This window comes from Pristis pectinata, chromosome 3 (assembly GCF_009764475.1).
Source record: "Pristis pectinata isolate sPriPec2 chromosome 3, sPriPec2.1.pri, whole genome shotgun sequence".
Classification (NCBI taxonomy): domain Eukaryota; kingdom Metazoa; phylum Chordata; class Chondrichthyes; order Rhinopristiformes; family Pristidae; genus Pristis; species Pristis pectinata.
Window position 1 is genome coordinate 93,397,454 of NC_067407.1, and position 14,198 is coordinate 93,411,651.

Sequence of the window (14,198 nt, forward strand, 5' to 3'; positions counted from 1 at the left end):
GCTCTTTTCTCCATTTTGAGCTGTCTTGGGCTGGGGATTCTCTCAAGTTGATGGGATGTTACACAAGGAAGCTCTGAGAATGTCCTTGAATTGTTTCCACTATTCTCCTGGTAATCTATTGTCATGACAGAGCTCAGTGTGGAGTGACTTTTTCAGGAGTCTAGTGTTGAGCATGTGAATGATATGGCCCGTCCATCAGAGCCAACTGAGTGTAATTAGAATGTCGGTGCTGTGGATGCTGACCAGGGAGAGCTCATTAAAATGGATTTGTCAGTGTTGCAGAGTTGGCATTAGTGATATCTGTCCAGTGTTTTGAGGTGCCTGCTGTAAATAGTTGATGTCTCAGATGTTCTGGAGGGTAAGGAATACTATTGCTGTGTACATCATGGGTTTTGTGCAGGGTCTGAGTTCTTCATCTTCAAACACTCTTCTTCAGATGGCTAACAGCTGTGCTGGTGCATTTCATTGCCAATGTTTTCCTTCACTGAGAAGTGGCCCACAAGATGGGGAAGTGGTCCACGTTTTCCTTACTCTCATTGTGGACCTTTTTATTGTTGGAGGATATGTTGTACAATGGGCAGTTTTATAGAGGATCTTTATTTTGTCAATGTTAAGTGTAAGGCCCACTCTCTCATACACTTCAGTGACTGAGCTGATGATGACTTGGAGCTTGGCCTCCAAACATGTATGTACACAAGAGCTGTCTGTATGCTGCAGCTTGCTGGTTGAAGTTGGAGTGAGTTTGGTTCTGAAGTGAAGGTGACATAGGTTGAGCAGTTTCCCATTTGTCTTGTATACTAGCTCCACTCCAGCTTGTTGGCGTTGAGGTGCATCATTCTGGTGGGAAGGATTGACATAGCCCTGCTTGACACGTCTGCACTGAGATTAAGCCTTTTTGTGGATTCCTTGGCATCATTTAGCAGATATCAGATGGAGACTTATTTCTGTTGGCAGTCTCTCCCAATTGATGAAGTCAAAGGCATTTGTGAGGTCAAAACTAGCTATGTTTAGTAGTTGATGCTGCTTCCTTAATTTCTCTTTGTGAAGATCATGTCCATTGTGCCTTTGGGTGAATGGAATCCGCACTGATTCAGGGAAAAGCTCTTGAGCCACAGGGAGAAAGTCCTCGAGGATCCTGGCATGACTTTCCCCTGTGGCTGATGGTGGGGAACCCCCTCAGTTGTTACAGCAGTCAGATTTGTCTCCTATTCTAAGTATGGTCACCTTTTTGGTATCTCTGAGGTCCCTTGGCATGTACTTCCCAGATCTTGGAGATGATGTTGTGAATTTGTGACTATAAAGTTCTTTTAAGAACTTCAATTGTTTTTTGAGTTGACATATGACCTTTTCAACTTCTGATCAGCCAGGACTGCTGGGAGGCCTGACTGGATGGTTTGCTGTGGGATGGAGTCAAGGTCATTTGCATCAAAGACAGAGTTGTGGCTGGGGAGTACTTCAGTATAACCCTTCCAGCAGGAGCTGACTACATCATTGTACTTGGAAGGTTCACCTCCACTCTTGGCTCTTAGTGCACAAGGCCCTTGGGTGTTTGGACTGTGGATGATCTTGACACTCCTGAGTAATCTGTATATTTCATGAGTGCGGGTTTACTATGCTTGAAAATACTGTGGTGATCTATTGCTAAGGGAAAAATCTGCCACGGCTGATATGTGATATGTTTATGTCATGCTATCAATCGCCTGTCAACATGGGCTTATCTTTCATTCAGTACATCTTGTCTTGACTCGTGTGGAATACAAAACACCAGCACCAGCTGATTGAATTTTATGCACATACCCTTAAACGTTTTGCAGTAATGCACGATTAACACTTTTCCAGAAGTATTACGTGTGCATCTATTTCTTCCAAGCAAAATTCTGTGGTAGAAAGAAAGTTCTGTGAACATTACAAGTTTGGAGAAATGAATCATTCCACAAGAGGTTTGTGCACGGGAAGCTTGGCAGAGTTTGGCCCAATATCTGGGTGTTTGCCAAGTGGAAAGAGGTGTTCAAACTGAGTAGAGCTGGGGGAGATCAAGTTGTTTGACGTGATTCTCATTGTCTTTGTTAGACATGCGCTATTCTTGTGCTCTTATAAAGCTTTAAAGAATTTAATTTGTATACCTTTTTAGTTTGTGGTAATATCTGCAATGGCATTAAATAGAGCAGATTGCTTCAAGTAATCATTTAACTGTTAAGAGACGATTATAGGAAAAAGTGACAAGTTTACTTGGGGAACAATTGTTAGCTTGTAAGGAAGAAGGCAGTCTTAAAATTACCAAAACACATTGTATCTGTGGGCTTAATTTTGATCTCTTCATTTCAACAGACAGTAACACTGATTTTTCTTGTTGGAGTAAGTTTTTACTTCATAAACTTGCTACTGCAGAAAAAGCAGAAAGGACAATTTCTGTTTCTCAAGAATTACTTGATCTAGAGGGTAATTAATCTCTGGAATTCTCTGCCCCCAAGGGTGGTGGAGGCCAGATCATTAGATATTTTTAAGGTGAAAATGGATAAATATTTGCAAGATTGAAGAATTGGGGGGTATGGGGAACTGGCACAGAGTAGTTGTTGAGGCTGACCTAGATCAGCCATGATCGTACTGAATGGTGGGGCAAGCTTGAGAGGCTTGGTGCTCTATTCCTGCTCTTGCGTTCTGCTGATCCTGTAACCAATGACATCCTGACTCCAATCTCTTTAATGCTTCATATTTTTAGTAGTTCAATGCTGGAATCAAACTCTCAATCTATTTTGAATGTCATATATTCTTGAAACAGAAGGTGCTTGATAAAGTGCTACAAAGGAAGTCTTTGACAAACATTAAAACATATACTATATTTGAATTTATCCAAGTGTCCAAAGCAGCAAAGAGAAGTAAGAAAGAAACGGTTGCATTCCTATGGCAACATTTATAACCTCAGGACATCCCAAGATGGTTTCTTGGCAGTTAACTACTTTTTGATGTATAGTTGCTCTTGTTATGTAGGAAACAAGACAACTAATTCATGCACAGCAAGCCTTGACAAGTAGCAATGTGATTATAACCAGAGAATGTTTTATTGATGTTAATTTAATAAAAATATGAAGGATGGCACCTTCTGACGGTGTAGTGCTGTTGGCCTAGATTTTTGTGCTCAAGTTTCTGGAGTGGGGCTAGAAACCCACAGCTGCCTTTTGTCCCAGGGAAGAGTACAAACAAAGGTGGCTGAGAGCAAAGAGTAGACAGATAAGAATGTTTTTGTGGTTTGATGGGATGAACAGAGTGGTACAGAGACGTGAGTGAGAATGGAGGAACATGTGGGGACCTTGATTTTATCCTTTTAGAGATTTGTTTTTAGTTATGAAGGTGTAGGTCAGAAACTTCTGGAAACACTTGGCAGTTCAGGCAATATCTGCGGAAAGAGAAAGAGTTAATCTTTCAGATCAAAGAACCTTCCTCTGACGCAGGATCTTTGACCAAAAACATTAATTCCATGTTTCTTCCCATAGATGCTGTCTGACCTGCTGAGCACTTCTGGCATTTTCTGATTTTATTTCAGAGTTCCAGGATCTGCACTATTTTTGTGTATATTACCACATCTTCACTCTTTTTTAATATAGTCAAACATATGCACTGTCATACCCGCCAATTGATTTTTTTTGGTCATTCTAGATTAGGAAATAGGGTTGATTATCTTGTGTTATTGCCTGGATAATTGATATCCACTAGGGAAAATTAGAACCTTTTTCTGCTCGTCCTGTGCTCTCCCTATGGGCTAACATTCTGTCCATTTCATTATCCGCTGCACCCACTTGGTGTAAATTGCATTTAGATCAATATTTGGTACACTTGGAATCCAAACTAGTCCAAATAATTTGGACTCAAATCTGTCCCCAGCCTTCAAATTTTTTGGTTACGTTTACCATGAGGAAGATTAGAGCACGATGCATAGTCTTGATGCGATGCCTCATTTAAACAGTGAATTTGTACTCTGGCGTTTAAATAATTAGTTTCAAATATCTACATGTGTTGAATTTGCAGGTTCTATTAATACAATATCACATTAGAACAGGTGTGGTGTGGTTTAAGAGGCATTTAGACAGACACAGGAACAGGCAGGGAATGGAGGGTTATAGACCATGTGCAGCCAGATGTGGTTTAAATTGGCATCATGGTCAACACAGACATCATGGGCCAAAGGGCCTGTTCCTGTGCTGTGCTGTACTGTTCTATGTATTCTGAATATACTGCAGATATATTCAGTTCTTCCACTTTGCAAATAAAGGAACAATTGCTTGTAACAGAGAGTGACATTTTAGAGGAATCCGGATTGTTTTGTAATAATGATCGGGAGTGTGCAGGGAGTTCTTTAATGCACTAGCCATTTTCTTTCACCAAAGTATACGAGAATGTGAGCCTTGCACTCCATATCTGCAAGACCAAGATTCTCCACCAACCTACCCGCTGCTGTCCCAACCTGCCTTCTGACAATGAAAGTTCATGACGGGACCCTGGTAAATGTGGACCACTTCCCATATAGAGTCATAAAGTTATACCTCATGGAAGCAGGCCCTGAGGCCCAACTCATCCATGCCCACCAAGTTCCATTTGTTCTGCATTTGACCCATATCGTTCAAAACCCTTACATTTTGCTCTCAGCAAAAGCAGGCATTAGTGATGAAATTCAGCACACACATTCAGTGCACCTGGAGAGCCATTGGTCAATTGAGGAAAAGGTTATTTGTGCCTGGTACAGAACTTGGGGTCTATAAAATGGTAGTGATCTCTGCCCTCCTATATTCTTCTGAGACCTGGACACCCTACAACAGGTGTTTCAAGGAATTGGAAAAATACCATCAGCATTGCCTCTGCAAAACGCTCCAAATTGACTGGCAGAATAAGTGAACCATTGTCAACATCCTCTCCTAGACTGACATTCCCAGCACTTGAGGCCTTTGCTACCCTTAGTTGGGCTGTAGTGTCATTCACATACTGAGCAACAGACTCCTGAAACGGACACACTACTCAGAGTTCTGTTGTGGCAGTAAATTACCAGGAACACAGAAAAAGATTCAAGGATCTGTTCAAAGCTTCCTTGAAGTGTGGGATCCCCACTGACTCCTGGGAATTTCTGACCCCTGACTGCTCAAAGTGGAGAAAGATCAGTTGAGATGGTGGTGAAAATTTTGAGGCATTAGGAGCCCACAGAAGCCCTTCATAAGCAGCAGAAGGAGCAGAATGCACTGCCTTACAAACTGCCCACTCCATCAGCAACCTCAATCGTAAAATTGGACTGAATAGTTAACCTCAATCCTGAGGGTCTATCTAAGAAGAACTTTAGAAGAAACAGATTATCATTGCACCACTGCCTAAGTGGAAAATTGCTTTGAGATATTTTGAGGTCAAGAAAGGTGCTACAGAAATGCAATATTTCATTTTTTTTTTTCTCCTTTCTCTCCGTCACTCATGGGTTAAGATGGACTCAATGACCCCAGATGAAATTGCATTTCTTCTCCGTCTCATCTACCCTTGCCAAAATGAACTGTCACTCTTGTTTTTATATTCTTTCGTAGCCTTGCTCTTCCCCATTACTGAAATCTCATCCAGCTCCAACACTCCAAGATGGCTACACTCTTCCAGCTCTGGTCCCCTTGATCATCCGTGACTTTAATCACTTCGTCATTGTCAAGGTGTGAAAAAATGGATTTACCCCTTAAACCTCTCTGCCTCGGCTCCACCCTCCTCAGCTTCAAGAATCTTAAAACCAACTTTGGTGAACAAGCTTTTGGTCCTCTGCACTGCAGTGTTCCTATGTGTCATTGTGGCAAATTTTTGTTTGATAATGCTCCTGTGTAGCGCCAGGGATGTCTTACTATATTGTTGTGCTATACAAATGCAAATTATGAGTTCTGTTGAGTGTTATTTTGGCAGAATGCCGTATGATCCAGCTTTCTTTCCTTTTTACTAAAATCAGATTTGAGATGAATGTATTTTCACCAGTTGGAAACATGCTTGCATTACTGTTCACACAAGTGGAAGCCCTCCTGTGGAAAAAGTAGGATCCCACTACTCTAAAAGCTACATCTGGTTCCTGATTTGTTCCTAAATTTTCTTCCTGAACTCTGTCTTACACAACCCATCGTGGACTGTATTCCGTTCACTGCTCTCCTTTGAGACACTTTCAAGCACTTAATCCTCCCTTTCTAAGATCTCTCTTTGGCTCAAAGTCAATTTTTGCTTGATTAAACTCCTATGAATCATCCTGAGATTTCCTTTGTTAAAGGTGTGATATAAATGGTGGTAGTGTGCATGATTTGGATCTCTGTCCAAATAAAAAGAGCATTCCTCAGTTAGATATTCTAATAATCTCCTGACCTCTTATCTCTTCCTTGTTAACTACAAAATACCAAACTGCTGTTGGTTTTCTCTGAACATTGTTCTATTGTTTGTGGTCAACAATAAATGCAAAATCCCATTGTAAGTAGTTTATACTTTGATTTGACCTTTGACAAATAAAATATGTTCAATACGTTTGACGTGATCTGAATTTTATACTCCAGTCCTCAGCACCTTCACGTGAGGCTCTGACGTGTCAATGTATTCTTGTTTTCAACAAAGACTTGATTTTCCTGGCCCTGAAATAAATCAGTACTTTATGGTGGGCTCCTCAAATTGCTTAATAAAGTTAAGCTGACTTTTGCTAAATGTGTTGAATACAGTATGTACAGTGTTTATTCATCTATGGTTGCCATTATATCAACACATGAACGCTAACTGATACACAGCAGCATAGCTGAGGCACACTCTGTTGTGGGTGATCCTGACTCTGTTCCTTGCACGTGCTTAAGGGCATGAGTCATATTCTGACTAAAAGGCTAGAGAGGGACCACAAGTTTACCCAGTTCATTCCCCTTAGTCTAGATGCCCTCCCTTATTAGGTGTGGGGGATGGGGACTTGCATATTATCTTGGGACTCCTGCCACAATGGGATTTATTCCAGTGCTCCTTTGGCTGGCCTCCCATGTTGTAATCACTGTAAATTCCAGTTTATCCAAAACCTCTTGCCCATAGATTATTTTGCACCAAGGCCTATTCACTCATAAACCTGTGTTTAATCAACCTACCTAGTTTTCTGATTTTTTTTTTACCCACCCCCCCCACCCCACATGTTGAAAATCATAGCCTGTGTTTAAATCCTTTCATGACCTCTCCCTCTTCCTAACTCTGTAGCAATAGTGCCACCACCCACTCTGTTTTCTGACCAAACCCTCTTTCCTAAACTCTAGAGCCTGGCACATCACCCCTTCCTCTCCCTTCATCAGACCATTGATAGCCACATATAGTGGTGGCAGCAGATTTGTATCTCTCATTTTCAAGAATCTCATGAAGGTCCTGGTTGTGATAAGACCCATGTGGTCCTACCTCTCATGAAAGGTTAAACAAGCTAGGGCTTCCTCAGAAGACTGAGGAATATTGTAATTGAGATCTTAAAGTTATGAAAGGATATTATAGGATAGTATAGAGATGTTTCTCTTGTTAAGATCAAACCTAGGCACTGTAAACATAGTCACCAATAAATCCACAGCTAATTCTGCCCCCAGAGTTTAGTTAAGATCACTGCATATTGTATATGAGGTGTATAGTATTAAAGCATTGTTAGATGGGTGTAAAATAATGAAAAACTGTAGTGACCCACTAAGTTGAAGCCAGGCAAAAATGACTTGTGTGCAGTTCCTGTTTTTATGCTGTAGGTAACATGCCACCTCCTCATCCCATGTTAGAAAAAGACCTCTCGCCAAGACCTGCTGAAGCAGGGGTTTTGACCTGAAACGTCAACCGTACCTTTGCCTCTGCAGGTGATGCTTGACCCACTGAGTTCTTCCAGCAGTTCTGTTTCTTGTGTGGATGGATCCAGATTTTTTTCATCCTGCCATATGTTTTTTCAAAGAGAGATTTCATAGGATCATGGAAATGGGCCCTGTTGGCCCACCCTGTTCATGTCAACCATGCTGCCTATCTATGCTAATCCTATTTGCCCATATTAGCCCCGTATCCCTCACTCCCTGTCCAAGTACCTTTTAAACATTGTAATGCTATCTGCCTCCATCATCTCCTCTAGCAGCTTGTTCCAGATATTCACTGCTGTCTTTGTGGAGAAACTTCATTCGTAAAATAATATATACAGGAAATACAATGCAGGAAACACAATATGTACCTTTCCCTAGGGTTGAAATGTCTAGTACCAGAGGGCATGCATTTAAGGTGATGGGGGTAAATTCAAAGGAGATGTGCAGGGCAAGTTTTTTACGGAGAGAGCGGTGGGTGCCTGGAATGGGCTGCCTGGGGTGGTGGTGGAGGCAAATACGCTAGGGGCGTTCAAGAATCTCTTGGATGGGCACATGAATGTGAGAGAAATGGTAGGATGTGGACGTTGTGTAGGCAGAAGGGATTAGTTTAGTTGGGCATTCTATTACTAATGTAATTGGTTCAGCATGACATTGTGGGCTGAAAGGCCTGTTCCTATGCTGTACTGTTCTATGTTCTAACAATACAATCAGGACATCTTTCTTTACATTCATAGTGTCATCAAATCAATGTTCTGTTTACAATGTGTCAATGCCACTCACATTTCCTCTTTAAACTGTACACCCAGAAAGAGTTTGAGAGGCTGTTACACAGGACCAAGCCTCTTCGTGTCCATCGCAGCAGGCCCTTGGATTGCAGTGTTCCCCACACAGCCTTTGCAGTGGCAGCACCAAGCTACAGTGCATCCCTCGGCTTGTATTCCTGCACCCTGGAACGTGGCTTCGTTTGGTCATGAGCAGTTGAACTTTCATTGAGAAATAAGGTAGATTGAAGTGATGCACCTTGCTGAGGAAACCTAGCCCTTCCTCTTCTGTGCCTGTCACCACTACACTACGTTGCACTCCTGCCAATAGCATCCAGCTGTACAAATTCTGCACCATCCAGAATTTGAATTTTCAGGCCTTAAGGCTTGGGATTAGATTTCTTTTTTCTGTAACTTTATGCACAGATTTTCCATAAATGTAATGGCTTGCTTTGCAAAAACAAAATCAAAATAGCCTCACTTGCTTCTGGGATTGCAGATTTGCCGTATGGGGAGCGGTTGAGTAGCCTTGGCCTGTATTTTCATGAGTTTAGAAGCTTGAGAGGAGATCCCATTGAAACATACAAAATTCCAGAACCAAGGCCCCTGGGCTCAGAATAATGTGTCGGCCATTTAGGATTGAGGTGAAGAGAATTTTCTTCACACAGAGGATGGCGAAACTTTAGAATTTTCTGGAGGGTTGTGGGGACACAGGTATTGAGTTCATTCAGAACTGAAGAGATTTCTGAATATTAAGGGAATTGTGGGATATGGGGATAGTCCAGAAGAATGGTGTTGAGGAAGACATCAACCATGACAAATGATAGAGCAGGCTTGAAGGGCCAAATGGGCCACTCTTGCTCTTATGTTTTGTAACGCAATCAACTTGATACAAGTTAGTTATAGTTAAAATATTTGGCTGGAATGGGATTGATGATTGTAAGCATGACTTGCCTGCAACTTAGATTACAGTGAAGGAGAAGTAGTGTGGATTGGATTCAACCTCTCTCTCTTGTCCAGGTACACCTGGCTCCAGTGGCAAGACAAAGCCAAGGTAGCTGGAGGTGAGTCTGGATGCAGGAGCTGTCGCTTTCCTTGCTCAGTCTTATCTCTTGAGACAGTGGGACTATTTGCCCACTGGGGATAGGGATGAGTCTACATTAACGGGCCATCCCAGCCTGGAAAAAAGATTTTAACAATGAGTAAAGAAATAACCACTCTGGAGCAAAATGGGTCTTGTTCTGTTGAAATGAAAGGTGAAAGGTAGGCAGACTGCTGTGGATCACAGCTTAATTATATGTGTTGGTAATGACAAGACCATGTTTTGAGCATTTTGCTAGGGGGAGTGAGAGTATAAGACTTCATGGTAATACCTCCGATCCAGGCATTGGCACCCATAAAATCATCTCAATGAGGGAGAGTCTACAAGGATACCTGCGTCACCCACACCAGGATTGTTGATTGACCGACCTTATCCACTCTATTATGTTCATTAGCATGACCCCAAAACAACAGAAACACTGCTACAAGAAAATCCCTCTCAAAGGTCTCAAGGATCCTGTAAAGATACCTCTCAAGCAGTGCCTCAGCAACCTAATGAATTCCAACGGACAGGCGCCACGGAGTGTCCGCAGCACCTGTGGACGTTCTGCAGCTCCTGACAGTCAGCTGTCCTGGATGATAGCATTGCTATCTCCAAATTAGGAGTCCATGGGCCACCATGAATTTGAGCAATGCAACAAGATTGCATTTAGTGTGGTCCCCAAGGATCACTGTATTGTCAAAGGGACGTCCTGAGGGAATGTTGCATTAAGAGGTGCTGCCATTCAAATGTGTTGAATATAAAAGTTCTCATAGTGCAAAATGCAGAGAGATCCTCTGGTGTTCCATCCTGACTAATATTGCCAAGAACAGATAATTAGTTTTATGCTGATTGATACCATTCTTAATCTAATTAACAGTAGGACTGCCTCCAAATGTTGTTAATGCCTTGTAAATTACTTTAAAATGTCCCTACTGTATGATGTGAAGTACGTGATAAGGAGATATATATTTTAAGTATACTTTTCAGTTAGCCTGTGTCTTTTTCCTTGGCGTAGGAAAGTAACATAGAATGTTACATAATGGTATAGACTTAAGTTGGTTCTCTGGAATGAATAGACTTGACGAATTAAATTTGATTACAGTTTGAAAATTATTGCACAATTTTCAAGAGTTTGAGAGCACTAATTCGTATGTTTTTAATGAATATAACTTCAGAATTGAGGCTTTTGGGATTCCTGGCTCAACCCCAAGCTTTGCCATTTGAACCTGTGGTGGAGGGGGTGGGGGTTGGCTTGTTGAAATCCCCTTCCTGCTCTCTAGTTTGTTTCTCGTGTACAAGATCGACAACGGATGTGATATTTGGGGGCAGAGAAATTTTAATACAGATTTTTATTTCAAAATGAAAAGGCAAATAATTAGGTGAAAGGTGAAATGATTTGGTTGCAGAGTGTTGCAGTTTCGATTTATTTTGTTGGGAAGGATTGAATGATTGAGTCATCAGAGATTAGTACGACTTTTCGGAGAAATTTGGATAAATCTGTAGGGAATGGCATAGGGCGATTGGGGAAAGTGCACAGCAAAAAGAGTTTTTTATAATGCTCCAGCAAAGAATTAAGTTACCTACAATTGTCTTGTGTAGGTTCCTTCTGTACTTTTCTAATTTGTAATATCTTGCCCACATGCATGAGACTTAACAAAAATACAGGCTGCTGAAATAGCATTTGGCTAGCCAATTACCTGTGATCGGTTCTGAAAGAAACATTGAGATGTGGCCATCAGTTCTGTCAGTACTCCTATGAACAGATGTTTGTGTCAAATGTGACAGGGATGGAGAATCCCCATTCATATAGATATGTGGAAACGTTCTCCAATGGCTGACTACTTATCTAGGCACACCAGAATTGTTTTGTCAAGTAGAAAAAAAAACAGGAGCAAAAGTAACTGACAGATCGGGAGAACCAATTTGATTTGCCTGTCCTAATGACCTTGAGATTTGTGTTTTCTTTCAGTACTTGTTGTTTCACTCTTGAATTGAGGGGGAGCAGGTGCAGGTTCAAAATCAGAACACCTGAATGTATTAATGAGGGACTGCAACTTGTAATGAGCTATCTAAACAGACCATGTCTTACAAGACAGTTCATTGAGTTAGTAAACAAGCTCGTCCTGGTGCCAGTTTCACATTGTTAGTATTGAATTTCTTTTAAACAAAATGTGTTTTAACAACTGCAGAAGTTGCATGAAATTGCTTTGGTGGTTATAGCAAGAGAGTTCTCAGATCATGCTCCTGGAAGGAGAAGTTGGCAAAAAAAAACTCACGTCATGTTTAGATTTTAACCCATAGCAAACTGTAGGATTCGAAAACTTGAATGATTTGAAGATTTAGTAAATATTTAAATTTCTGAAGACATTATGATACAACTTTCTAATAGAAACAGAAATCACTTTGAAGGCATTTAATTGTTGCTGCATTGCAAATATAAACTGGGAATCAGTGATTTGGGGACAACTTGAGGATTAATTTATGGTACGTTTTGAAAATAATTCTTATCACATCTGTAAGGAGATATGGTGCTGCTGTGTGCCTGTTATATTATCAGATGTAAATTTCAGGCCTTCCTGCTAAGAGTAAAACCAAACCAGCCCTGAGATTCCACACATTAAATTAACAGTGCCTGAAAGGTGGCTTATAAGTAATTATCACCTATCACACCATTTAAAAAAATGTATTTGCACTTGACTGCACCACCTCTGGCATTTTGGGCTGTGTTTAGTAGAGAGGTGCATCAGTCTTCTCCTCTTATGGACTTCAGTGCTAGGCAAAGTATTGGTGTAGCTCAGGGTAACTACAGAGGTCTGGACTTTGATGTTGTTGTATTATGTAATCTTCATTAATAGCGAACGTTGTTTGTCTTGCCATTAGTCTCATTTTTATCCAATCCTTTGCACTGCCTTGGAATTTCTCACACAATTTAATTTGCCTATTGGAGGTTCACATAATTTAGGGGCTTGGAAAAAAAATGTTTTGTCCATTTTGATTACATCAAGCAAGTGTGTAAATATTCTGTCCTTGGAGTATAGATTATATCAACTACCAGTGCTAGAGCAAGCTATTTTTAAAAACTACAGCCCATCCAACCACAGACTCCCTAATGGTGAGGGTGCTCACTTCACCATTAATCTCAACACAATATATGGGTCATTATATTCTATTGCTTGTAATCCTGGAATAGCATTGAACCTAATGTTGGTTCAGATGACAGCCACCATTAAATTAATGGATCCTTGATTGGATTAGATTTGTCAATCCTGGGTACTAATTATTCCTTTCCTCAAAACAATTAATATACTCTAAATGAAGTGACATGGAAAATTGGGATGGAGAAGAGAAAGCTTTGTGACAGAAAGCAATGCTCTGTAAAATCAAAGGATAAAACCTCACTTTACACTTCAGTGTTTGGGCTGCACTGTGTAGTGAAGCTTTGTTGGTAGGGAGGTCACAATTTGCGAATGTTTATTTAATGCAAATAATTGTACAAAATGGGTGGGGTGTACTTAAGCACCTGAACCTGAATCACTTCTGATTCCAAACCAGAGTAAGGAATGTGAAGGCTTTTACTTGCTGTGTAGTTTCCGTACATGGCAAGTAAAAGTGTATTCCTATGTACTTATATTGAAGAATTCTCACCTGAGCTACACAATCCAATGCAGGAAACACAAATTAGGTTTAAATCATATACTGAAAGAGTGCAATTGAGATAGAAAGGAACATAGAGGACAGCCAGAAAAAGTTTAAATCATTATTAATTAAATTCTGAAGAAATGAGATTCCATCTGTTAAATTTTCAGTGCCTGAATGGTTGTCAATAATTATCACTTATCCCACCATTTATGTACAGGAAGTCCCTGGATTACGAACGAGTTCCGTTTTTGAGTCTGTTCGTAAGGTGAATTTGTAGGTAAGTCGGAACAGTTACGTACAGTTCACATCTAGCATCAATTAGTCCTAAATCGCTACAAGCTTCAGTTATTTATTGCTATATATTAAGATCCAAATGGAATTTTGATTCCAGTTTCATTATAATTCCACACATAAAGTGAAGCAATCTAAAATACAGCATAACTTGTTATCGCCGGGACGTGAAGACTGTCATCAGTCTTATGTGCGTTTGGTGTCATTCATTACAGTACAAGATTGTGGCAGTACAGTTACCACATCGAGCGAATTTTGTGTATTTTCCGACTGACGGACAAAATCAATAAGGACATTTGTAGAACTGGACCTCGGTCATTACCCGGGGACGACCTGTCGGGGGAGAGCGAGTGCGGGATAGATAGATAGAGAGAGATAGATATGGTGGGTGGGGGCCGTGGGAGAGGGGGCTGGTGACCATTCATGGTGTCCCTCATCATTCAGAACTCCTCGAACATCCCTGCCCTGAAATAGCGGTACAGACTGTAACACATGAAATCCACGATCCAGCCGTTTGCCACCTCCATCACCTGGAAAAAGTCAACACTGACAGGCAAACCGTTCTGCGCCCAATTCCGCACCTTCTTCCCGCCG

General features: G+C 41.0%; 1 protein-coding gene across 3 annotated transcripts in view; it reads left to right on the forward strand.

The window, feature by feature from the left end:
- sertad2b (SERTA domain containing 2b) overlaps positions 1–14,198 on the forward strand; it is a 75,608-nt gene that overhangs the window by 41,149 nt on the left and 20,261 nt on the right. The window contains exon 2 of one of the 3 annotated variants that reach the window (XM_052012804.1): positions 13,531–13,590. The exons of the other annotated variants lie outside the window; for them this stretch is intronic. The gene's annotated coding sequence lies outside the window, so the exon portion shown is untranslated. The remainder of the gene's footprint in view (positions 1–13,530; positions 13,591–14,198) is intronic. 3 annotated transcript variants of the gene reach the window in all.